Raw genomic sequence first — 25,007 nt, 5'->3', positions numbered from 1 at the left:
CTCTGTACATGGGGCGCACTCAAGGCCAAGCAGCACCCCAACAGAAGCTACCATCAGACATCTTCAGATTCTGAGATGATCCTTCAGGTCTGATCATGTCTCTGTTTCCTGGTTTAATGTGATCCGTCCTCGCTCGACCGCCTCTTCCTGCTTCCCTGACACGCGTGTTAAAAAGCGTGCACGGGCTGAAACATTTCAAAGAGGGATGGGGGTCATGTGATTTCACAGGGTCTTTGTGCGTTCGCCCTCGCCAACCAAAGCCACAAAAAACAGCTTTAAAAACGCAGCGCTGAGCTCCAGCTCCGAGTGGGAGGACGAGCAAGCAAAGGTGGGAAACAATCCACTTCCACTCTGAGAGAAATTACCACTTCACCGTGAAAACACGCCGCCATGACGCACGGCGCTGATAAAAAAACAACAGCAATAAACGAGAGGCAGCACTCCTCCTCCTCCTCCTCCTCCTCCTCCTTTTCCTCCTCCTCCTCCTCCTCCTCCAACTCCTCCTTTTCCTCCTCCTCCTCCTCCTCCTCCTCTTCCTCCTCCTCTTCCTCTTCCTCCTCCTCCTCCTCTTCCTCCTCCTCTTCCTCCTCCTCCTCCTCTTCCTCCTCCTCCTCTTCCTCCTCCTCCTCCTCCTCCTCCTCCTCCTCTTCTCCCTCCTCTCCCTCCTCCTGTTCATATATTCACCAGGAGGAGAGTTTACCATCGTCCGTCCACAGAACCATCGGTCATGTAAAAGTTGGTATTTCACCGTTACATCAGGAGCTGAGGCTCCCTGTGAAAAAAGGAACGTGTGGATTTCTCCATCTGATGTGTTTCTGCAGCCCGAGGCTGCTTCCAGCCAAACGCTTGATGAGGAAATTAAAGCAAATATCAGCCCACTGAAAGGTCGAGGAGCGTTATGAATGATGGTGTAAATAAAATGCTTTAATTCATCCATGAGAAGAGAGGAACGTCACGGCGTTATCCAGAACAGGAAACACCCGGGGAAACTTTAAGGCCTTTCGAGGGATCGGGTTTGGATCGACGTCTCTCTGACTTAACGACGCTGCATGTGACAGTCGAGTATCAGCCTCAGTATGTTTTACTATTAACAAAGAACCAACATGAAGACCGGATCAGATCCAGACCCCTCTTCCAGACAGGACTCAGTCTGATCTCATCTTAATCCACCATGAGCAGAGCACTTTGCAGCATTTAGCAAGTTACAGCGGCAAGGACAAACTTCCTTTAACAGGCAGAAACCTCCAGCAGGACCAGACTCATGTTAGATACACATCTGCTGAGACCGTGTTGGAGAGAGGGATAGAGGGAGATGAAGAGAGAGAGAGATGATAGTGGGGAGACGGATAGTAGTAGTTGTAGCAGCTGGAGTCTGGACCACGTCCACAGCAGCAGAGATCCAGAGGAACCTACGAGACAAGGGAGCTCAGGGACTCCAGAAAGGTCTATGGTTAGTAACTTTAATGGGACAGGAAGAGTTAAAGTGAGAGACAGGCAGAGAGAGGAGAGAGAGGGAAAGACAGGATCCCAGTGTGTCAGTCTAAGCCTATAGCAGCATAACTAAGACCTGGTCCAAGCCTGATCCAGCTCTAACTATAAGCTTCATCAAAAAGGAAAGTTTGAAGCCTACTCTTAAAAGTAGAGAGGGGGTCTGCCTCCCGGACCCTGACTGGTAGATGATTCCAAAGGAGAGGGGCCTGATAACTGAAGGCTCTACCTCCCATACTATTTTTAAAGACCTATTTTTAATAGAACAATAAAAAAAAATTTGGTTCAAATGAGAGTGTGTGTTTTGCGTTGGTTCAGGTCCAGTCAGTGGATGAGATCCACCTGTCGTAGTCTGTGTTATGTTCAGAGCTGGGTGCGTCACAGCTGTACAAACTGTCCTCAGCAGACTGACGGACGGATGGCTGAAAAGTCATTTATTTTACTCCCCTAATCCACTGTGGCTCTATAAGCCTGAACGAGGCCCTTGATCCATAAGTATAGATTTACCTCACATGTTCACAGCAGACGGGAGAATTGTGATTTGAGCGGCTGCACACGGACGTTACGCCTCGCGGAGCAAAGAACGTCTGCAGGTCTCCGAGTGGGCAAGGACTAATTCTGTGTGTATTAACAGGAAAGATGTGTTCCTCCAGACGTCCATAGAGCTGCAGAAATACTTAACAATACGCCTGTGGTGTAGATTGCCCTCAAGACACGAAAAACAAGAAGTTAAAGGGATGAATAAATCACTGCTGTCTGCCTTTAGTCCGCCCAACACGCTCTCATTAATGTTTGACAACTGACACAGCCTCCATGTTCTTCATATAGGGCGAGTATGGGAGCAGATGATGATTTCACACACACACACACACACACACACACACACACTCATGCACGAACACACATTCGAGCAGTAGAATATATTACAGTGAGTCAGGCTGCTGGATTTGACTTTTCTCTTTTGAAGAATAGAGCTACAACAGAAGAACACACACCCTGTAAACGGAGGTGTGTGTGTGTGTGTGTGTGTGTGTGTGTGTGTGTGTGTGTGTGTGTGTGTGTGTGTGTGTGTGTGTGTGTGTTCTGTGAATTATAAATATCTCCTGTTTTGTGTTTCCTCTTTGATCTGCAGGACGCTGACGTCCAGTTTTAATGAGCGCTCTGTCGTTAGCATCGTTAGCGTTAATGTTTATTATTAGTGGTTGTGCATTAGGACTCGGGGTACAGCAGACCTGAGCGGTCCTGCTGAACGGGTTGCAGGATCAGAGCTGCAGATTAATGTGTAAAGAGAGTGTGTGTGGTTGTAAACATGAACACAATCAGCCTCAGCAGCATGTTTATCAGAGGTGTGAAACAGCGCTGCTCTTGCTCCGTGTTTTTGTGTTTCTGGGTCATTTTAAACAGATTTCCTTCAGAGTCTGAATGTTATTATTTATGAGCAACAACATGAGCCTGCAGCGGACTTCTGGAAGAATCACGCTGAATTTGTGGATCATTTTAAACATTGAGAAATAGTGACTCTTTATTTTTTACACATGCGTTCATTGTTGTGCATCGATGCAGTTGAAGCTTAAATCTTTGTGCACTCTAACACAGCACTCCATCCAGATCTGTGTCCGGTCCAGCTCCGTGCTCTCTCGTCCATCAACACCCACCGGTTGTGTTTTCAGCAATTCCCAATCACATATTTTATTGACTGCTTTGCGTCCGCATTGACTGCTGACACCTCCATCATCCTCACCTGCAGGTTGGTGCTGAAAGAGATCTCCTTTTAGAGGTGATCTGGGCACATCAAACTCAACCACACAGAGGACATATTGATATCTAACCCTGAACAAACACTCGAGTCGGCCTGGATCTGAACCTGAGAGCTGATAATCGGAGACGATGAGAGACGGAAATACTCAGGTGACATACAGAGAATGTCCTCCACCAGAAGTGGACGTTAGAATATCACAATCAGCGGCTGAAGCCCCTTGACCGCCAGGACGCCCACTCTGCATGATACCTGCTTCACAGCTGACCTGTTTGTGCGGACCTGACTCTCGAGTGTGAGTGTGAGTGTGAGTGTGAGTGTGTGTGTGTGTGTGTGTGTGTGTGTGTGTGTGTGTGTGTGTGTGTTGCGGTCTCAAACTGCAGGATGTAGTGAGGACCTGAGTTAACCTGGAGCACTGATTCCTCCATGATGTTTGATTTAAACTGAAGGTCAGGTAAATCACTCATTGCAGGATGAGCAGCTAAATTTGAAGCTAATGAATCCCCGTTTAAAGCCTCTGATCTTTGTTTGGGTGGCGTCCTGCAGAGAGAGGTCAGATCTTTAAAGGCCTGTTTGACGGCGGTGTAGTTCGGTCACGTGTTCCAGTAGTGTCGTCGTTCAGCCCTCCTCTTCTTGGCTTCACCTGCAGTTTAATAAGCCTCATTGTTTTTGTCACTTCCTCTTTGGACCGTGTGCTTAAAAATAAATCCACGATGATCAGACCTTTCCTTTTCTCTCACTCCCCCTGTGTTCATGCACGTCACACCGCTCACAGCTGCACAAACCAGCGGATCAGAAACTAAGAGCATCTCAAACTGAACCGGTCTGAAGAATACTGCACAACATGGTTTTGTGATTTGGGTGAACTAACCCTTTAAAGCAGACTCTGTGCTGTGCTGTGGTTGAACATGCAGAAATGCTGCTCTGCTACCTGCCCCCCCTCCCCTCCCTCTGTGAGTGAAAAGCTCTTCTTGTTTCTCACCGAGTCGCCCTAAAAACTACAATACCAGGAGACATGTTTAATATTCCTCTCCGTACATCAGATATTTTCTTTTGCATGAAATCAGATATTTGCCCCGTTAATATTCTCCAGCTTCCATTATGCACAAGAAAACATTTTATACTTTGACCAAGAAAATGATGCCTGCGAGGCGTTTCACTACAGGGGCTGCAGCCACACCGAGGGAGCCAGGGGCTGAGGAAGAGCCACAGTGACCCCTACAGGCCGGAGGGGGAAGGGCTGAGGAGAGGAGAGGAGAGGAGAGGAGAGGAGAGGAGAGGAGAGGAGAGGAGAGGAGAGGAGAGGAGAGGAGAGGAGAGGAGAGGAGAGGAGAGGAGAGGAGAGGAGAGGAGAGGAGAGGAGGCATGAAAGAAAACACAAAGAGTTTAAGGAGGAGATAAAAGAGAGGGAGAAATAAGTCAAAGAATAAAGTGTGGAATGGTTTCTGCCTTCAATGGACTGAATTAGTCCGATTCATTCATATTGAACATTTGAACATGTTGGGATCTACAGCAGTGATTCTCCAACATATTGAATCATGCACATTTGCCACAAAAGCTGAAACCTGACTCTTTAAACTGTAATTTAAATCTTTATGAGTTAGTCTAATTCTGTAATCCCTGAATCAAGGATTCTCCTCCTCCTCCTCTCCTCATCCATGTTGTCTTTCTGGTCCTCTGAAAACCTCTGACCTGTTGACTCCAGGCCTGGCTCCGCTCATCATGACTTTGGTTTGTTGTTGTAGTTAAGTGAAATACGATCTGGTGATAACACAGAGTCTTTTATTCTGAAAATTAACCGGATGTTTTCATTTTGTTTTGGTGAAACCTGACTTCCTGTCCCGCTCCATCTGCTCTGTTGAGATTGATGCGTCGTGCTCCGGCATCCGGCACAAATAGAAGTCTTGTGTATCTGATCCGGAGGACTCAGACCTGCCGGATCAGAGACGCAGCCAGGAACGCAACAGAGCGGATCCAGTGGAAGTTAACACATTGACTAGAATAGAAACTGATCAGATCTGGTGCTGAGACGGACCGGAGACGAAGCTGGTGGATTTAGGCCGTAAGACAAACCTTTACTGCCGGTGTTATCATCTTAAAAGTGAGTCCCATACATGACCAATATAACCATATTAAGAGAGGAGCTTTAATGTGTGGATACATACTGCAGCGAGGTGGACCAACGTCATTACACTCACACATTTAAAGGAAACAGTCCCACTGAGCACATAAACCTCGTGGATTGCTGGTTCCACTGAAAGGACTCAATTTAAGACATCAAGTGAGCAGAGGGGGGGACACTGAGTCTCTGGGAAGTCTTCACCAGCATGGTGAAAACACATGGTGCAAAAAGAGCTACACATCTGCAGAGACACTGCACCTTGCTGAACAGGATGGAAGTCTTCTTCCCCCCCATAGAGACCGTTTTTATACCTGAGATATATTCTGAGTTGGTTATTGAGGTTGAATTAACAAAGTAAAGAGAAGTGTATGACAGAAACTAAAACATGAGACGGATCTGAAAGTCAAATTAAACTAAGAGGAATGAACAGAACCGCCAAGCGAGGACACCGTGGAGGATCTCTGATGGCATAAGGTCCATAAATACGCCAAAACCTCCTCCAAGGACGCCAAACTGAATTTGGAAATGACGCTTTAATTTAACTTTAAATTAATATCATGGCTGAGGTTTTGAACAAAATGCATCAGAGCTGCAAAAAGAACATTTAAGTGACAGTAAGAAAACATTAGTGTACCGAGAGGGAAGGTAATGTTGGTCAAAGTTTGTAAAATGTGAGCAGTTAGTGTTTTACCGTCTGTTACAGAGATCACTGCCAACCTTCAGGAAACTTTACCATCAACATTAAATGTGCAACTTATTCCATTAACCTGCTGCATGAAGAAGCTGAATTAAAGACAAACAGCTGAGTGAAGAGAGAGAGAGAGAAACAGAGACATGGCAGGAACATTCAGCAGTGACTAACTTCAGTGACATGAAGGAGGAGCTAAAATAAAATCATTAGGACTTTTAATGTGACCTTCCTAACGAGGAACATCCACAACATGACAACGTGTTAATGTCTCAGACAGGAGGAGAACACCACTACAGATAAGAGGGGGAAGAGAAGGAGTGATCGTTAAAGAGGAAGGGAAGAATGTTTCATCTCCTAAACGTTTGTAGTAGAAGACTCAGGCTTGGACCAGGTCTTAGTTATGCTGCTATAGGCTTAGACTGACACACTGGGATCCTGTCTTTCCCTCTCTCTCCTCTCTCTTCCTGTCCCATTAAAGTTACTAACCATAGACCTTTCTGGAGTCCCTGAGCTCCCTTGTCTCGTAGGTTCCTCTGGATCTCTGCTGCTGTGGACGTGGTCCAGACTCCAGCTGCTACAACTACTACTATCCGTCTCCCCACTATCATCTCTCTCTCTCTCTCTTCATCTCGACTTTCCCAAATCCATCCTTTAAGTTTGTCCTCACAGGAGGGCAGAGCCTGACGTCAGGTTCAGACCCCGTCCTGCAAAGACATCGAAACAAGATGTTCAGAGAAACTGGAAACCCGTCAAACGTCCCTGTAGCTCATTATCTGAGACTTTGCAGAGGTACGGTTATAACTTTATATTCATGTTTTAAAAAACTGATCAACAAAGCTTCAGGACAGCATCAGTCGTCACATCTTGAGGCGTCTGAGTCACACCCTGAATGAACCCTCACCTCCTGCCATCACTTCTATAGAAGCCTGTTAAAACTGGAGCTCATTAAGGAACTCGTCCAATGATCCACCAACATTTCCTCTTAATGTTTCCTCTCTTTGTTTTCCTGTAAATATTAAAGTCTCATCAGAGTGAGATCCAGCGACCCGTGGCAGAAAACAAGCGTTACATAATGTTCCTTTTGCTTCATCAGGTCTGAGAGAAACCGAGTCTAAGACAGCCTGATTATGCAGGTCAGCTTTCGAAAAGGAAGATTATACAACGGCAATTATGTAATCAGCAGATCAAACGCAGAACAAAAGATAATGGGACAAAAGGTGAAGCATGCGTAGGCGGGGAGGAAGAGCTGTGTGCGTGTGCATGTGCGTGTGTGTGTGTGTGTGTGTGTGTGTGTGTGTGTGTGTGTGTGTGTGTGTGTGGTGAAGGGTTTATTATTACCCAAAGTTTACTTGTGGTTCATCAGCAAAAAAAAAAACAATATGTTGAAAATTACAGCGAAGGAGACTTTGAGAGAGGACAGCAGAGAAGCTCCTCAAACATCTTCCACCACTGTTTGAAGTTTCTCAACATGAAGATTTAGACGTCCTGATGGTGTCTGAGGAGGAGAACACAGGAACACCTGAACCCCCACAGCTTCAGCTTCACTCCTCGTGTGTTTGTTTGATGTGAAGAAGCCAGACGAGGACCGTCGTGTGTCCTCAAAGTTAAAGAGAGGAGCTGCTGAGAGTAATTTTTTTCTATACATGTTCAGGGGCTGTAACCTTGCCTGGTCGTTATCGTTGAAAGCGTCTTCCTGACCAGGAACTTCCACCTGATCTGTGTTCAGTCCACCACAGCTGGGATGGTTTCCCTCCTGGTTGTCCTCTGGCTCTGCTTCGTTGTGTTCCTGCTCCTTCTCAGCTCCGGAGATCTGAAGCCGTCCACAGCAGATACACAGAACTTCAATCAGCACAGAGCAGATGGAGCTAGACAGGAAGCCGGATACAGAAACATCCACAGATACCATGAAGGTGGATTTGTTGTTGTTCTTGTAATATTTGGTGTTTTTTTACACTCTAAATTAATGACACTGGAAATAAGAATCGATAATCGGAGCAAACTTCACCTCATCAAATCAAGCCACCTGAACGGTTCTCTTGATAAGAGCATATCTCTGCATCAAGTAGAGCTCCCCCTAGAGGACTACCACCGTCACTGCAGCAAAATAACGCCCCCCTTTTTATTTTCAAAGCTTCGTTTATTTGAGATTTTACACCGGGTGTGAAGAAGATCCACAAAAAAATAAAGCAAGTTTTTAATGTTTAAAGAATACATTTTAAAAAATGAGATAAATCAGTAAAAAATAAGGAATAAAGATAAAATGTAAACTAAAGCTTTTAACATTCTTCATAAAATAGTGTAAGGAGTGCAAATACACTTTTACATTTATACACACTTACATTTATACACACTTACATTTATGTATATAAAGACAAGGTATGCAATTCAAGGACATTTTTGCTGAATGACTTGAAAATAGAAATAAATAATTCAAGAATACAAAAATTAAAAATGTAAAAATAATAAAATGTATAAAATAATAATTATTATAATGAAAATAAATTATTTTATTATTTTCATAATGATATTAAATGAGTATAAACATTTTTAAAATAATACAAATCTTTATAGAATAATTATTATAATGAAAATAAAATAATAATTAAAAATAAATTGAAGAAAATTAAAAGATAAAAAGTAAACATTAATGAATAAATTGATTTAAATAAATGCACAAAATAAACAATATTAAATTAAATTAAAGTAATATTTTTATGTAATTCTTCCCCTCTACTTCCCTTCAGCTGATCTTATCTCTCGTTCTGTAGTCCTGAATTCAGAGCAGATCCATTCAGACCACTCTGAGTCTCATCCATCTCTCCCCCCCTGATGATCCTCCGGATCGTTTCCACCTGCTTCCAACACAACCGTCCTCCTTCTTTAACGACCTCCCACCCGGCGTTTCCTCCCTCCTGGCGTTTGTCGGGAGGTCGCGGGGTTGCCAACCCAGATGACCGACGGCGGCCTCTGCCAGAGCAGGTGTTTGGCCATATTGTCGGCGCCGTTAATTACCCACAGTCCCCCGCAACAACACGGGCACCGGGCAGGCACCATATTGCCGCCATATCGTCATGACAACACATCAAACAGACACGGCGGGGCCAGGAGTGTGGACGCGGGGCCTGTGGTGGCGAATTTTCATGATGATGATTATGAATAGAGGGGAAATAATTACAGCCCTGTGCTCGCCAAAAACTACTTACTCCATCCGTGTGTGTGTGTGTGTGTGTGTGTGTGTGTGTGTGTGTGTGTGTGTGCGTGTGTGTGTGTGTCATTGTGTGTGTGTGTGTGTGTGTGTGTGGAGGCAGGGTACTCCAAGCTTTGTGGTGAGCACCACCCGATTCCATTCCAGATGAAATGGGATAGCAACACAATTATCTCAAGTCCAATTCTTCGGGCCTATTGTGTCTGTAAACTGAGCCTGAGCGAAGGATTAATGTGTCTGTGGGGTTTAGAGAGGGAGGAAGAGGAGGAGGGAGGAAGAGGAGGAGGAAGAGGAGGAGGAGGGGTGTGCAGTGGAAAGCTGTTGCTTCATCTCTCCGGTGAATAGACTCTCTGCTCCAACCATCAGTGAGGTGGAGAGAGAGAGAGAGAGAGAGAGAGAGGCGAGGGAGACGGGGGAGGAAAATCAGATGTGGAGGCAGGAGGGAGAGCCGAGTGGTCGCCACCGACGGGAAGAGAAGAAGAAGAAGAGGAGGAATAAAACCCAGACAAGAGAACAAAACAGCAGCCTGTTTCTACTGTCAGACGTAATGAAAGTAACGAACATAACAAGAATTAACTCCACCGCCCGCCCGGGGAGGGAGGGGGGTGGAGGAGGAGGAGGAGGAGGAGGAGGAGGAGGAGGGATGGCAAGGGAGATGTCACCACAGCAACAGATTGGAGATGCTTCTCTAAAGACACTTCCTACATCTGGTGTAATTTATTGTGTAATGATGAAATGACGTGTAAGACAGCCGAACCTCCAGCTGAGAGAGTTCAGGTTTTAATAAGGCCACATGGGGGGACTAACAACAGGACCAGGACTGTAGGTAGCAGCAGTGAGTCTGACTGGAGTCTGTGTGTTCTCTGGAAAAACTGCAGGAGCGTTTCTCACCATGGACTCAGCAGCAGCAGTGATAGTATGAGGACTAACTGTTCCTGTACTGGTGTCCCTTTCTGTTTCCTCCAGTCCAGTAGGGGGCGGTAGTGCAGCATCACGCTGGTTGCATCCTGCTCTAAAACAAGAAGAGGTCTCTTTCTGAAGAGCCCACTTCCTGTCAATAACAACACAGCTGAGCTTTTGAAGGGTCCGTGTAGTCCTGTACCTACGCAGAGGTCTACGCACGGAGCTGACGTGCCTCCTCCAAAATGTAACTACACGTAGAATCGACCACAAGCCCTGTGATTGGTCCACTCGGCGACTTGTACATCCAGCATTAACATCACTTCAGGGATCCCTCACATCGTCTGTGTATTTCCTCTCCTCTCTGTTCTCCCCTGTAATCATGTCTATGTGACAAACAGAAACATGTGTCAGCTGTAGATTCACTAAACACGTTCAGGACTGTTGTGACAGAGAGCGTAACGGGGCCGGACACAGGAAACCTGACTATCAGAGACACATGGACTTTATGAATCATGGACGTGACGTCACCCGTCTGTTCCTGAGCGCTGTTTTGAAGCCGATCCTCGGCGGCAGCCATATTGGCAAAGGTTAAACTCAACCTAACTTAGAGTGACGTAAAGAGGCGGGGTTTGAGCCTCCTAGCCAACAGCTGTGTGTTCCCGCCTGTCAGTCAGGTCAGTCATGTCCTTATTTGGGCAAAAACTTGTAATCTTAATATCTTCTGAACATGTTTATTTAAAGATGGTCTCTTTGAATGGGTGTGTATGTGGTTTCCTGTGTTTCTGGAGCCAGCCTCTAGTGGACGCTCGAGGAACTGCAGTTTATAACACTTCCACATGGGCTCCATATTTTGAGACCAGAGGTTGCCTCTTGGAGAGACCACACTGCCCTGAAGCGTGTCAGGGGGGTGTTGCTGCACGACACGGGCACGCAGGAGTATGTGGTCCCCATGTCCACGATGACCGTGCTGCATAGGGGCGACGCAGAAGGATGAACCAGACTTTAGCTTTCTTAGTTTGTTGTGATCCAGGTCTCAGACATAGTGGTCTTTCATGATCCAGGTCTTAGACATAGCGGTCTTTCATGATCCAGGTCTCAGACGTAGCGGTACTTCAAGATCCAGTTCTCAGGTCTAGCGCTCTTTCATGATCCAGGTCTCAGACATAGTGGTCTTTCATGATCCAGGTCTCAGACCTAGCGCTCTTTCATGATCCAGGTCTTAGACATAGCGGTCTTTCATGATCCAGGTCTCAGACGTAGCGGTATTTCATGATCCAGTTCTCAGACCTAGCGGTCTTTCATGATCCAGGTCTCAGACCTAGCGCTCTTTCATGATCCTAGGTCTCAGACCTAGCGCTCTTTCATGATCCAGGTCTCAGACCTAGCGGTCTTTCATGATCCAGTTCTCAGATGTAGTGGCCTTTCATGATCCAGGTCTCAGACGAAGTGGTCTTTCATGATCCAGGTCTCAGATGTAGCGGCCTTTCATGATCCAGGTCTCAGACGTAGCGGTCTTTCATGATCCAGGTCTCAGACGCAGCGGTCTTTCATGATCCAGTTCTCAGATGTAGTGGCCTTTCATGATCCAGGTCTCAGACGCAGCGGTCTTTCATGATCCAGGTCCCAGACGCAGCGGTCTTTCATGATCCAGGTCTCAGATGCAGCGGTCTTTCATGATCCAGGTCTCAGACGCAGCGGTCTTTCATGATCCAGGTCTCAGACCTAGCGGTCTTTCATGATCCAGTTCTCAGATGTAGTGGCCTTTCATGATCCAGGTCTCAGACCTAGCGGTCTTTCATGATCCAGGTCTCAGACGCAGCGGTCTTTCATGATCCAGTTCTCAGATGTAGTGGCCTTTCATGATCCAGGTCTCAGACGCAGCGGTCTTTCATGATCCAGGTCTCAGACGCAGCAGTCTTTCATGATCCAGGTCTCAGATGCAGCGGTCTTTCATGATCCAGGTCTCAGATGTTGGCGTGGGAGGATTTCTTCTTTCTAGACTCCAGTTTATGTCTTGATATTTGACGGTCTGATCATGTCCACAGTGAATGAAGTCTCAGGGATGGACTGACTTGGTCTGGTCTACACGCCCGTGTCTCTCCTGAAGACCCGGGTCCGCTAAGTATCCGTCCACTTCCTGAAGTCTTCTGTCCGCTCACGTGTTTCACACGGAGCTGGAAGTCGTTAACTGTTCGTCAAAGTGACGTTGTTTCGGTAACAGATGTGGTTTATAGTGAACTCTGTCGAGTAGCTCAACAAACTCTTGAACTCTGCAGTTCTTCTGTTGCCAGGATGCACACGCAGCTGTACCTGTTCACACACAGTGAAGGGGTCTATAGGGATGGACTCACTTTTGGAGCCAGCCCCTAGTGGTCACCCAAGGAACTGCAGGATTTGGTGTTTTTGTCTCATATTTTAACCCTGATGGTTTCTCTTATTTACTCCTGGTTATGAGCTCTTCATGAAGGATTTATTCTCTCACTGTTAAATATCTAATAATATTCATATACTGATATTTAAGTATCTGAACCTCCTGAAACCACACTCTGGATTTATAGTCCGAAGTCTGAGACCATGAAAGACATGAAAATGAAGTGTAAGGTTCTCTGAGGGAATAAGCATCAGTTCATTCTGTGGTTTGTTATTTTGATGATTCATCCTCATGTGAGGGATTCACCTGTGATCCAGGAACACTTCAGTACTACAATCTGGACCCTGTGTGTGGCCTTGATCTGGTTCATACCAACAGGATCTGGATCATTGGTGTTTCAGAATGTGAATTTAACAGCAGAAATAAAAAAAGGTAGTCTGTCTTCTGGCAGAAACAGACTCCAAATATTTATATTTCATTCCCAACAAAGTGCAGATCCCTCCTCTTAGTATTTGGAAGAGAAAGCCGCCCCTTTGACTTCCCAGAAATCAATCACGCCGCTGCCGTCCCTACCTGCCAAAAACAAAACACAAAACTTCTCCATCCACACTTCTCCATCGGCTCCACGCCCTCGGGCTGCTGTAACTCTGCCGGTTTGATGTTTCTTACACTTCACAACAACAAAACAACCTGCCTCCCTGTCGAATCAAACCCACAATGCACCTGGTGGATGTCAGACCTCAGCACATTCACTCAGACGAGCCTGGAGGGAGGCGACATTTTGCTCCCGCGCCATCAGCCCGCCGCTGAAGGACGTGGGCTGCAGGAAAATAAACACATCAAGTGAAAGGTTGGAGATGTTAAGACTGATATGATTCCACTGAGTGCTTTCAATTCATGATATTCAAAGTCAGATTAGAATGCACTTCATTCTCCAGTCGGGACCAGCATGCTGTAAAGCTGTTAGCAGGCGTCGTAACTTTACGATCACAACATCAAATATCTGAAAATCAGGACGACGTGTTGAAGATGAAATCTGCTCTCTCCATCTTTATGTTTCAAACAGTTACTTTCTGCTTTAGTGGTCAACACAGTTTATTCAAAAGAGAGAGGCTGAGAGTCCAGCGTGTCGGTCTGGGCCGATGGATGGAACAAAAAACCCAGGGATCAAATCAAAAGGGAAGAAGAAGAAGACTCAGTAACCAGCTAGCTTTAACCGCAGTGTGTCAATCAATCTTTATTTATAAAGCACCAAATCCCAACAAACATTCTCCCGAGACTCTTTCAAAACAGGGCAGGTCTAGACAGTACTCTAAGGACCCAACATCAAGAACGGATCAGATCCAGTCCCCTCTTCCAGACAGGACTCAGTCTGATCCCATCTTAATCCACCATGAGCAGAGCACTTTGCAGCATTTAGCAAGTTACAGTGGCAAGGACAAACTTCCTTTAACAGGCAGAAACCTCCAGCAGGACCAGACTCATGTTAGACACACATCTGCTGAGACCGTGTTGGAGAGAGGGATAGAGGGAGATGAAGAGAGAGAGAGATGATAGTGGGGAGACGGATAGTAGTAGTTGTAGCAGCTGGAGTCTGGACCACGTCCACAGCAGCAGAGATCCAGAGGAACCTACGAGACAAGGGAGCTCAGGGACTCCAGAAAGGTCTATGGTTAGTAACTTTAATGGGACCTCAACAAAACCTCAGAAGGACTGGAGGAGGGCCTTCAGACGACAGGTCAGAGGGTTTTAGAGGCCATTGATGATGACAACGTGGATCTGTTTCATGGTAACCGCCATTGTTGGACTTCAGGATTAAAAGCCTCTTCAGGCTGAAGTGGGTGACATCATTGCGTTGTATAGACTCCATGGCTGTTGCTTCAGTCTGTACAGCCAACCCTGGATTATTACCTTTTCTCTGCAGTGAGCATGCTGTCCTTGTTATTTACTTTCCTTGCACAGAGGATGACCCAGATTTTAAACGCCTCTACATCGTACAGTAAATGTAAAAGTCAAGATCCAAGTCCTGAATGAACAAAGGGACCCCCTGCTGGAGGTAGAAGCAACATGAAATCCTAAAGATGTCGCCATGTTGCCTTTAGAATAACATTTCTTTCTTCCGCCCGGACGTCAGGGGGTCGTGGATGGCGAGCACTCACATTTAGAGACGTTTATTGATCTCTGACCTCCTGTGGATTTCCAAATTGACCAGAAGACAAGCCTGTTGTGTTTTTAATGATCGGCCACCGGAGCTGGAATCAGAGCACATCCCCGCTGCGATTCCCCGGCGAGGAATGATTTGAATTTTCACGCTCAGATTCATTATTGTAAGACGGGATTCCTGCGGTCTTCCTCCCCATGTATGACCGACTCCACTATCATTAAACGCTGCCTGTAAGCCGCCTGCCGACAAAGAGGAAAACACGTGTGAACAAGTGTTTTGACAGAACTTTTTAACAAGCCGTTCCTCCATCAGAGGAGGATCCATTGAAGTATGGAGAGTGTGGCGGGTTTTCTCCGAGTGTGACTAATGACGACGAGGTTGTCAGACTTTGTTGAGTCTCTTTCAGCGGCAGACAGGGACTCGTTCAGGGATCTTTGAACATGCCATGTATCTGTGGAGGGTCCTTGTGCTGTGTTTGAAAAATATGTTATCAATAGAGCATATCTGAGGCGGAGAACGCCTGAGTGCTCGTTCATCCCGTATGGATATGAATAGTCTTTAAAAAAATCAATGCCACCTCGCCTCTTTGTGTTGTAAATGCTTCCTTTTGTAAAGTGGAGCAGGATTTATCAGTAATGTTGGAGCTGCAGTCTGTGCAGAGAAATCAACCTTTATTTAAGAAAACATGAGGAAGAGAATCTGTGATTACCTTTAAAAACAGGGACTTTCTTTAAACTTCTTTAACCCTTTAACCTTCTTTAACCCTTTAACCTTCTTTAACCCTTTAACCTTCTTTAACCCCTTAACCCTTTAACCCTTTAACCTTCTTTAACCCTTTAACCCTTTAACCTTCTTTAACCCTTTAACCCTTTAACCCTTTAACCTTCTTTAACCCTTTAACCTTCTTTAACCCCTTAACCCTTTAACCCTTTAACCTTCTTTAACCCTTTCTTTAACCCTTTAACCTTCTTTAACCCTTTAACCTTCTTTAACCCTTTAACCTTCTTTAACCCTTTAAACTTCTTTAACCCTTTAACCTTCTTTAACCCTTTAACCCTTTAACCTTCTTTAACCCTTTAAACTTCTTTAACCCTTTAACCCTTACTTTTATGTTGGAGCTGCAGTCTGTGCAGAGAAATCAAACTTTATTTAAGAAAACATGAGGAAGACAATCTGTGATTACCTTAAAAACCAGGGTTCTTTAAACTTCACCAGGAGACCAGGGCTGCACTTTATTTAACCCTTTCTTTAACCTTCTTTAACCCTTTATTTAACCCTTTCTTTAACCTTCTTTAACCCTTTATTTAACCCTTTCTTTAACCTTCTTTAACCCTTTATTTAACCCTTTCTTTAGCTCTGATAACACATAACCATTAACGTGTATTTATCTCTGATATTTGCTTGTGCTCTGATATTTGTGCTCTGATATTTGTGTTCTGATATTTGTGCTCTGATATTTGTGCTCTGATATTTGTTTGTGCTCTGATATTTGTTTGTGCTCTGATATTTGTTTGTGCTCTGATATTTGTTTGTGTTCTGATATTTGTGTTCTGATATTTGTGTTCTGATATTTGTGTTCTGATATTTGTGCTCTGATATTTGTTTGTGTTCTGATATTTGTGCTCTGATATTTGTGTTCTGATATTTGTTTGTGCTCTGATATTTGTTTGTGTTCTGATATTTGTGTTCTGATATTTGTGCTCTGATATTTGTGTTCTGATATTTGTGCTCTGATATTTGTGTTCTGATATTTGTGTTCTGATATTTGTGTTCTGATATTTGTGCTCTGATATTTGTGTTCTGATATTTGTGTTCTGATATTTGTGCTCTGATATTTGTGTTCTGATATTTGTGCTCTGATATTTGTTTGTGTTCTGATATTTGTGCTCTGATATTTGTGTTCTGATATTTGTGCTCTGATATTTGTGTTCTGATATTTGTGCTCTGATATTTGTGTTCTGATATTTGTGCTCTGATATTTGTGTTCTGATATTTGTGTTCTGATATTTGTGTTCTGATATTTGTGCTCTGATATTTGTGTTCTGATATTTGTTTGTGTTCTGATATTTGTGCTCTGATATTTGTGTTCTGATATTTGTGCTCTGATATTTGTTTGTGCTCTGATATTTGTGCTCTGATATTTGTGCTCTGATATTTGTGCTCTGATATTTGTGCTCTGATATTTGTTTGTGCTCTTCAGAGTAAAAATAGTGCATCAGTGTGTGGCAGGATGAAACTCTGTGACCTTCTGTGAAACAGTCGTCTGAAACGCTTTAACGCCCGACTGACTGACTCCTCTCCCGCCTGTTGCTTTTAGCATTGACCAAATAAACATGTTTGCACTTCAGCTGCTCGGTTGAGTCCTGCTTTTAAGTCCAGACAGCTGCTACAGGAGCCACAGGTTTTACACTCCACTACGGTTACACTCATTCTTTAAAAAATAAGGAAACACTCAAACATCCAGCCACACGACTCGACTTTCAGCTGCCATGGAAGAACGGGAAAGCTTGAATAAAAGGCTGCAGCTTACACACTGATGAAGTTTATCACTCAAATCAACAAAAACATCTGACTCAGGTTTGAAAGGTGTTTTTTTTGATGAGCAGAATTTCCTCTGAATCACCAGGACTTCCTGTTATTCCACCTTTTATTTTACAGTATGAATCTCACATTTACAGAGGGATTCAGTTTCTTCTGAATCAGTGAAAGTGCCAAAGTCAAAGTGTTACAGACGGGCTCGGGTTATTAAAGAAAGGATCCCTACAGAGATCAAACTTTCACAGGACTAGACCTTTCGACTAAGAACGGTCGTTATGTAGCTCTCTGACTACAAAACCTACTTCACAGAGCGAGACATCTCGGGACGCCTTGGCGATCATCGTCTGTGAATCACCGTCAGTCTTTGGACCGTACGTCCACACGTAAGTGGGTACTTCTAAAATTTCCTCCAATTTAAAGAAAACTAAATTCTGTCCAAACCAGAAGTGTTTATGAACATCTCTCTGCTCACACAACAACGCAGACACGCCTGCATAAGCATGCCAGGCCAGTAGGTGGTGATGTTGTGTTACCAGTCTGTCGAGTCAAACATCATAGAAGAACACTGCAAGCGAATACCTCCAACCGCCTACCTACACACTACTTGATCAGCACACACTGTATGTATCTGGCAGGTCGGAGTCCTCCGGATCAGATACACAAGACGCATCAATCTCAACAGAGCAGATGGAGCGGGACAGGAAGTCAGGTTTCACCAAAACAAAATGAAAACATCCGGTTAATTTTCAGAATAAAACACTCTGTGTTATCACCAGATCGTATTTCACTTAACTACAACAACGAACCAAAGTCATGATGAGCGGAGCCAGGCCTGGAGTCAACAGGTCAGAGGTTTTCAGAGGACCAGAAAGACAACATGGATGAGGAGGAGGAGGAGGATCCTTGATTCAGGGATTACAGAAGGGGAAACCTCGGTCACATGACTCCAGCTCTCCGGAGGTCCTGCTCTGAGCTGCGTTCGACGGACGAGAGAGTACAGACTGGACACGGATCTGGTGGGAGTCCTGGGTAAGATGGTTTCCCTTCCATGGGGGCCAACATCTTGCACCGCCATCTTTTTACAGCAGCACAGAACGGACTAACTAGTAACAGTAAAAACATCACAGGAGCTTCTTGTCCTCTAAAGCCACCGTCACTTCAACGACGTACGGGTGAGCAGGAGAGCGTTTCAATGTAGGATTTCTACAGACTGTTCCTTTAAGTGAGTGATGTGGAAGGGTTGGTTTGAGTCCAACATTATATAAATATTAAATATAACCATCTCTTAAATAACTGTTGTAGTGATCTCAGTTCACTCATCTTTGAGGGGGAAGAACTGATTGGTTTTAAAGAAAGCTTCCATCTCATGACATCCTCACAGAATGGATCCCTGCAGAGATCCAGCTTCTGGATCAACAATCAGAGACGAGCACTTTGAGTCGACATACTTTCTTTAAGCACATTCCTCCACACAGCTTTTACAGTCCGCTGCCAACCCAAGCAATCTGCTGGTGAGATTCAGCCGTACCAACCTCCAAATCATTTAAACACTCAAACATGGTAAAAGCAGTCCAGGTCTAAAGTTGCCAACATTCCTCTTCTAGGTGCTGGCACTGAATCCTGATCTTAATCTCATCAGAAACGAGCCCCAGATGAGCTCGCTCACAGGGGAGGCTGCTTTTAAACAGTTTCATTTTCTGACTGCTATTAGCTTCATTTATCTCTGGCAGATCCTCATGGTGTGGTCTCAATCTGGATGAGCGCTGTTCAGCTTCACAGCTTCACTTTTAATTGCCCGTTTGCTCTCTGACTGCAGATGAAGTGTGGAGCATCAGGCTGGATGTTTGTTTACAGACACACCAGGAGATAAAGACGGTAAACAGAAGAGAGGCTGAAGATCACTCACTTCCCTCCCACATCAAAATATCTTAAAATTCAGAGAGTGGAAAAAACCACAAAGATGAAGAGACAGCAACAAGTAAACAAACGAAGCATCGTTCAGACGTCACGACGGAATCAGAGACCGCGAGCAGAGACTGAAGACGTCACTGCCCTTAAGGTGACCAGGGATCATTGGAGGCTGAGGAGCGCTGTTTCCTTTCAGGAGGATTCAAACCTCAGACACTTACACAGGAACGCTTCCTCCTCTCATCACTTTAAATATCTGTGCTTTCATAAAACCTTTGACCCTGAGGGAGGTGTAGTCAGCATCCTGTTCCTCACACTCCTCTCCCTCAGATTGAATATGTGAGAGAGCAAATCAGCTAAAGACGGTTAGCTGTAACTTTACCGATCTGACATTGTTTGTGTGCGTTTGTTATTGTGCAGGCGACACGATCAAAGAGAGAGACGTCTGCTGTCTTGTTAAACTCCTCCACAGTCGTGTGATATCTCATGTTAAACATGAACCTGCAGCTTGTTGCTGTCATGGTTGTTTTGCTCTCTCTTAGTTCTGCTGCCTCGTTAATGAAAACCTTTTATCTTGGGAAATTAAGGGTGAGACAAAACTCCCTCATGAAGACCGGGCTGCTAACTTAAGATACAAACACGCTGGCTGAAACATTTAAAGACACTTATTCAGTTTAGAAATAGTCCCAGTGATTCCACAGGAGGCAGCATTGTCCATTTGACTGAACTCTTCATTCATTCAAACATTAGCCAGCGTATTTATTATTGTTCACAACACATCGAACATTTCCTCTCTCCGTAAAATAAGACCAGATGAACGAGTGAAGATTATAAATGTCAGCTCTTTTGATCATCCAGTTCTCCTTCTCTGAGCTCTGTGGTTCACACACCTTTAAAATAAATGGGACAAGAGGCGCCGTTAGCCTGGCGGTCTAAGCGCCCCTCATACAGGTAGTCCTCGTCGCAGCAGTTGCTGGTTCGATTCCAGCCTCGGTTATTTACTGCATGTTCTCCCCCGATCTCTACTCACCACGTTTCCTGTCCCTCTTCAGCTGTCCTGTCCAATAAAGGTGTAAATGCCCAAAAATTATAACTTTAAAAAATAAATTAATAAAAGAGAACAATCTCACAACTTTGAACCGGACTCTCCCCGAGCACTGCTGGGATCACTAGACAGGATCCAATGTGTGAACATCAGGGTGTTTTAGCATGCTAACCAAAACTAACATTTTAGCCACATTGTTCCCCATTATGATGCTAACGTAAGCTAACGGTTTGACCTCACCTTACTGTCTGTGGTGTCAACACACAGAAGCAAAATGTGCCTGAACTCTTCTCTGTGATCAGGTCCTCTGGCGTTGCTCATGATAGTCAAAGTTAATAACCATCATAAAAGGGGTTGTGATGGGGTTTGGACCAATCAGAATCAAGTATTTAACACAGTACAAGGGATAAAGCCAATTTAATATCCGCTCTCTGCGATGGTACCGACCATTTATCAAATCCACTTTATAAAAAACAAAGTTTACCAAAGTGAGGTCAAATAAATTAAAACACTAATATTAATAATAACTAGAATAAAAATAATCAAAACAAAGAAATTAAGACACTTTAAGAAATACTTCAATAATAAATACATTTGATAAAAATGTATTACTTATTTGGAAATATTTCAAGATATTGAGAATGTAAGGAAACATACATTTCTTTATTTGTTATGGTAATTCATTATTGCGCTGGTTTTTATCAGCCAGACCTGGCAACCCTGCTGCAGCCTGCTGGTTGTGAATCAGATGAGTATTAATTATTGATGATGGATAAACTGGAACTACAAAACAGCCACAAATCTGTGATCCATGTCGACAACAACCTTTAGCTGATAGCTTGGTCTGAAGGTTACGGCACAACAACACAGGACGCATTAAACACATATTAAACATATATTAAACATATTAAACACATTAAACACATATTAAACACATTAAACACATTAAACACATATTAAACACATATTAAACATATTAAATATATGAAACACATTAAACACATTAAACACATTAAACACACATTAAACACATTAAACACATTAAACACATATTAAACACATTAAACACACATTAAACACATATTAAACACATTAAACACATTAAACACATATTAAACACATTAAACATATATTAAACACATTAAACACATATTAAACATATATTAAACACATATTAAACACATATTAAACACATTAAACACATTAAACATATGAAACATATTAAACACATATTAAACACATTAAACACACATTAAACACATTAAACACATATTAAACACATATTAAACACATATTAAACACATATTAAACACATATTAAACACATTAAACACATGAAATATATGAAACACATTAAACACATTAAACATATTAAACACACATTAAACACATTAAACACATTAAACACATATTAAACATATTAAACATATATTAAACACATTAAACACATATTAAACATATATTAAACACATATTAAACATATATTAAACACATTAAACACATTAAACATATGAAACATATTAAACACATATTAAACACATTAAACACACATTAAACACATTAAACACATTAAACACATATTAAACATATTAAACACATATTAAACACATATTAAACACATATTAAACACATTAAACATATAAAATATATTAAACACACATTAAACATATGAAACATATTAAACATATTAAATATATTTAAACTCAAAACTTTGAAGCTCACTCACTGAACGTAGAATCATGAATCCAAACGGTTCCATGGAAGTCAGGAGGATCTATAGCTGACCTGAATGTTTGTCTTCTTCATTCTTTGGGAATCCAGCGACCCTCTGCAGACATTAGGGAGTTCATCTATCCCATTATTCCTTTATTAGTTTGGTTAATGAGAAAAACTCAATCAAGCCTGACCCAGCAGCTGTTCAGGAAACTCCAAATAATCAGAGGATGAGAAGGTACCACGTTAAACCAGATAACGCAGTGCTCTTTAATACGCCGAACAGCCGGGGGGGGAAATGTGAAGACTGAAAACTTGTGGAGAAAAGTAACTTTGTGCTTTAGTGACATCTTCTTTAAATGGAAGGATTCAGGATGCTGCTGTTTCTGTTTGGAACAAAGCACTTTGAGACCATTTTATCTCTGCACACACATTCGTGTTTCCTCCACCGCAGACCCAAAAGTGCTTTTAACTTTTCAAGAGCGAGCCTCGACAAAGGACGGCTTCTTTTAAATGCAAAAGAAAAGAGAGAGAGAGGGAGAGGGAGAGAGAGAGAGAGAGAGAGAGAGAAAGAGAGAGAGAGAGAGGAAAATACCGGCATGGTGATGAGCGATCGAGCAGCTAATTGTGTCCTGGGAGATAAAGACGGCGGTAGAAGAGAGAAGTAGAAACTCCCTCTTGGTTATCAGCTTCCTTCTGAGACGGCGGCTGGCTCTGAGGTTCTTCTTAAAAAAAAAAACTTGTTAAAGGAAATAAAAAAAGGTGTGAGAAGGCACAAAGGACGCTTATCCACCTTTCACTGAGCCCACAAAAGGAAAAAATCTCAGCTCCAGCTAATTACAAGCGAGGTGATGAAAGAGACGGAAGGAGACAGAATAGAAAGAAAATCCCTTCTTTTTTCTCACCTGAGCGGAGGTGGAGAGGTCAACAGCTTCACCCGAGCCCAAACTCAATCCTGCAGGAGGACGGGGGGAGAGAGGGGAGACGGGGGAGAGGGGGGAGGGTGATGTGATGGACGTGGAGGTGATTAGTGGATGTTCATCTTCTCGGCCGCCACAGGAAGGAGAAATTAAAGTGTCCTACAATCAAATGAAAGCAGCGTGTCCTTGCAGCTCTCTCTCTCTTCTTTTAAAAATCCACTGTCACATGTTCATTCAAGCCGCTCCGCAGAGATTTAACCTTGGGGGGATTTTTCCTGACTTTCAGACATTTCAGTTTAATAAAGGCAGAAGACTTTCCTTACTGTGTGAGGATTGTTTCTGAGGATCTGAGGTCTTTATGTTGAAGCATGATTCTGTTTTTATTATTTAGAATCTTTTCTACAGTCGACAGACAAACACTCTACAAAAACAAATGATCATACATTTAATTTTTTAATCTCATTGACGGCAGAAACCAACATCCAAAATAATTCAACCAACTACAAATCCATCACTCGCTGGTTCGTCCTACAAACTGTATACTTTATTTACTTCCTGTTTAGACATTTTGACTTTATACATGAGACAGCTGGAGGAAGAAAGGAAGGTGGAACCAGTCAAGGACTTCCACTGGTTGTGTGTTTGATTCGTCTCCGGTCTGCCACAGTTCGGCTCCATGCTCTCTCATCCATCAACACTCAGCGGCTGTGTTTTCAGAGCAGACATACAATAAAATAACTCAATCAGAATGTTGAGTTCACTCGCTTCATTCGTACGTATAACACGAGACTTCCACCAGATCCATGTCTGGTCCATCTCCGATCTCCAGACAGCTGGAGTCATGTGACTGAGGTTTCCCCTTCTGTAATCCCTGAATCAAGGATTCTCCTCCTCCTCCTCTCCTCATCCATGTTGTCTTTCTGGTCCTCTGAAAACCTCTGACCTGTTGACTCCAGGCCTGGCTCCGCTCATCATGACTTTGGTTTGTTGTTGTAGTTAAGTGAAATACGATCTGGTGATAACACAGAGTGTTTTATTCTGAAAATTAACCGGATGTTTTCATTTGGTTTTGGTGAAACCTGACTTCCTGTCCCGCTCCATCTGCTCTGTTGAGATTGATGCGTCGTGCTCCGGCATCCGGCACAAATAGAAGTCTAGTGTATCTGATCCGGAGGACTCAGACCTGCTGGACTGGACTCTGCAACGGAGCGGATCCAGAGGAAGTTAACACATTGACTAGAATAGAAACCGATCAGATCCGGAGCTGTGATGGATCAGAGACGGATCTTGTTGAATTTGGCAGTAAAGCGTTGAACACGCTGCTTCATGTACTCACCTCTTTACATTGACTTTAATGTAATTCACTCATGCTCATGATTTTATTCGTGTTTGGTGTGAACACGACATGAGTTTGTAGCTCAAGCTTATTTTCTGCTGTCCTGCATCTTGTCTCCAAACTGGTGTATGTCTCCAGGACTAACATGACTGCAGATGAAGAACTTGCAGATGGAGAACATAGAGACATGCAGCATCTTACTTTCCAACAAACTAATTTGATGCTGCAGAAAACAGCGTGTGTGTGTCAGCGTTAGGAATCATTGATCAGGTTTTGCAGTTTCTTTATATTGTCACCAGAGAATCATCAGACATGAAGACGTGGTTAAAACTGTACAATCCTCAGACCTGGCTTCATGCACACCTGAAGCCAGGTCTCCACTTAGTGTTTCATGTTGGAACTACATGCCAGTGTTCATATTTTTATTTCATGCTAAATTAAAAACAACTTTGGTCTTGATCACTGACTTTGCATCGCTCTAAAAAGGTTTAATATTCTGTTAAAATCCAATCGAGCAGTTTAAAAAGAGGAACCAGCAGAAGCAGATAAAATGTCATCAGAAACAAACACAGAGCGGGGTCTACCTCCGGCTGTCAGTGGGTGGAAACCATCATGAGTGGGAACAAAGCTGTTAGAGTCAGAGTTCAGCTGGTTTGTCGCCGCCAACATCACGCAGGAGAGACTCTCCACGCTTCGAGCTGTTCCCACTAAGAGACTCATGAGGGGGGACATTTTGGTGGAGGAGAACCGCCCGGCCCTCCTCTCCAGCCGGCAGACAAACACCCGGTCTGTGACGGTAAATAAAACAGGAACCTTCAGCCTCTCCACGCTCCACTTCTCCACTCCAG

The sequence above is a fragment of the Notolabrus celidotus genome, chromosome 8 (assembly GCF_009762535.1).
Source record: "Notolabrus celidotus isolate fNotCel1 chromosome 8, fNotCel1.pri, whole genome shotgun sequence".
Lineage (NCBI taxonomy): Eukaryota > Metazoa > Chordata > Actinopteri > Labriformes > Labridae > Notolabrus > Notolabrus celidotus.
This window is presented reverse-complemented; position numbering follows the sequence as displayed.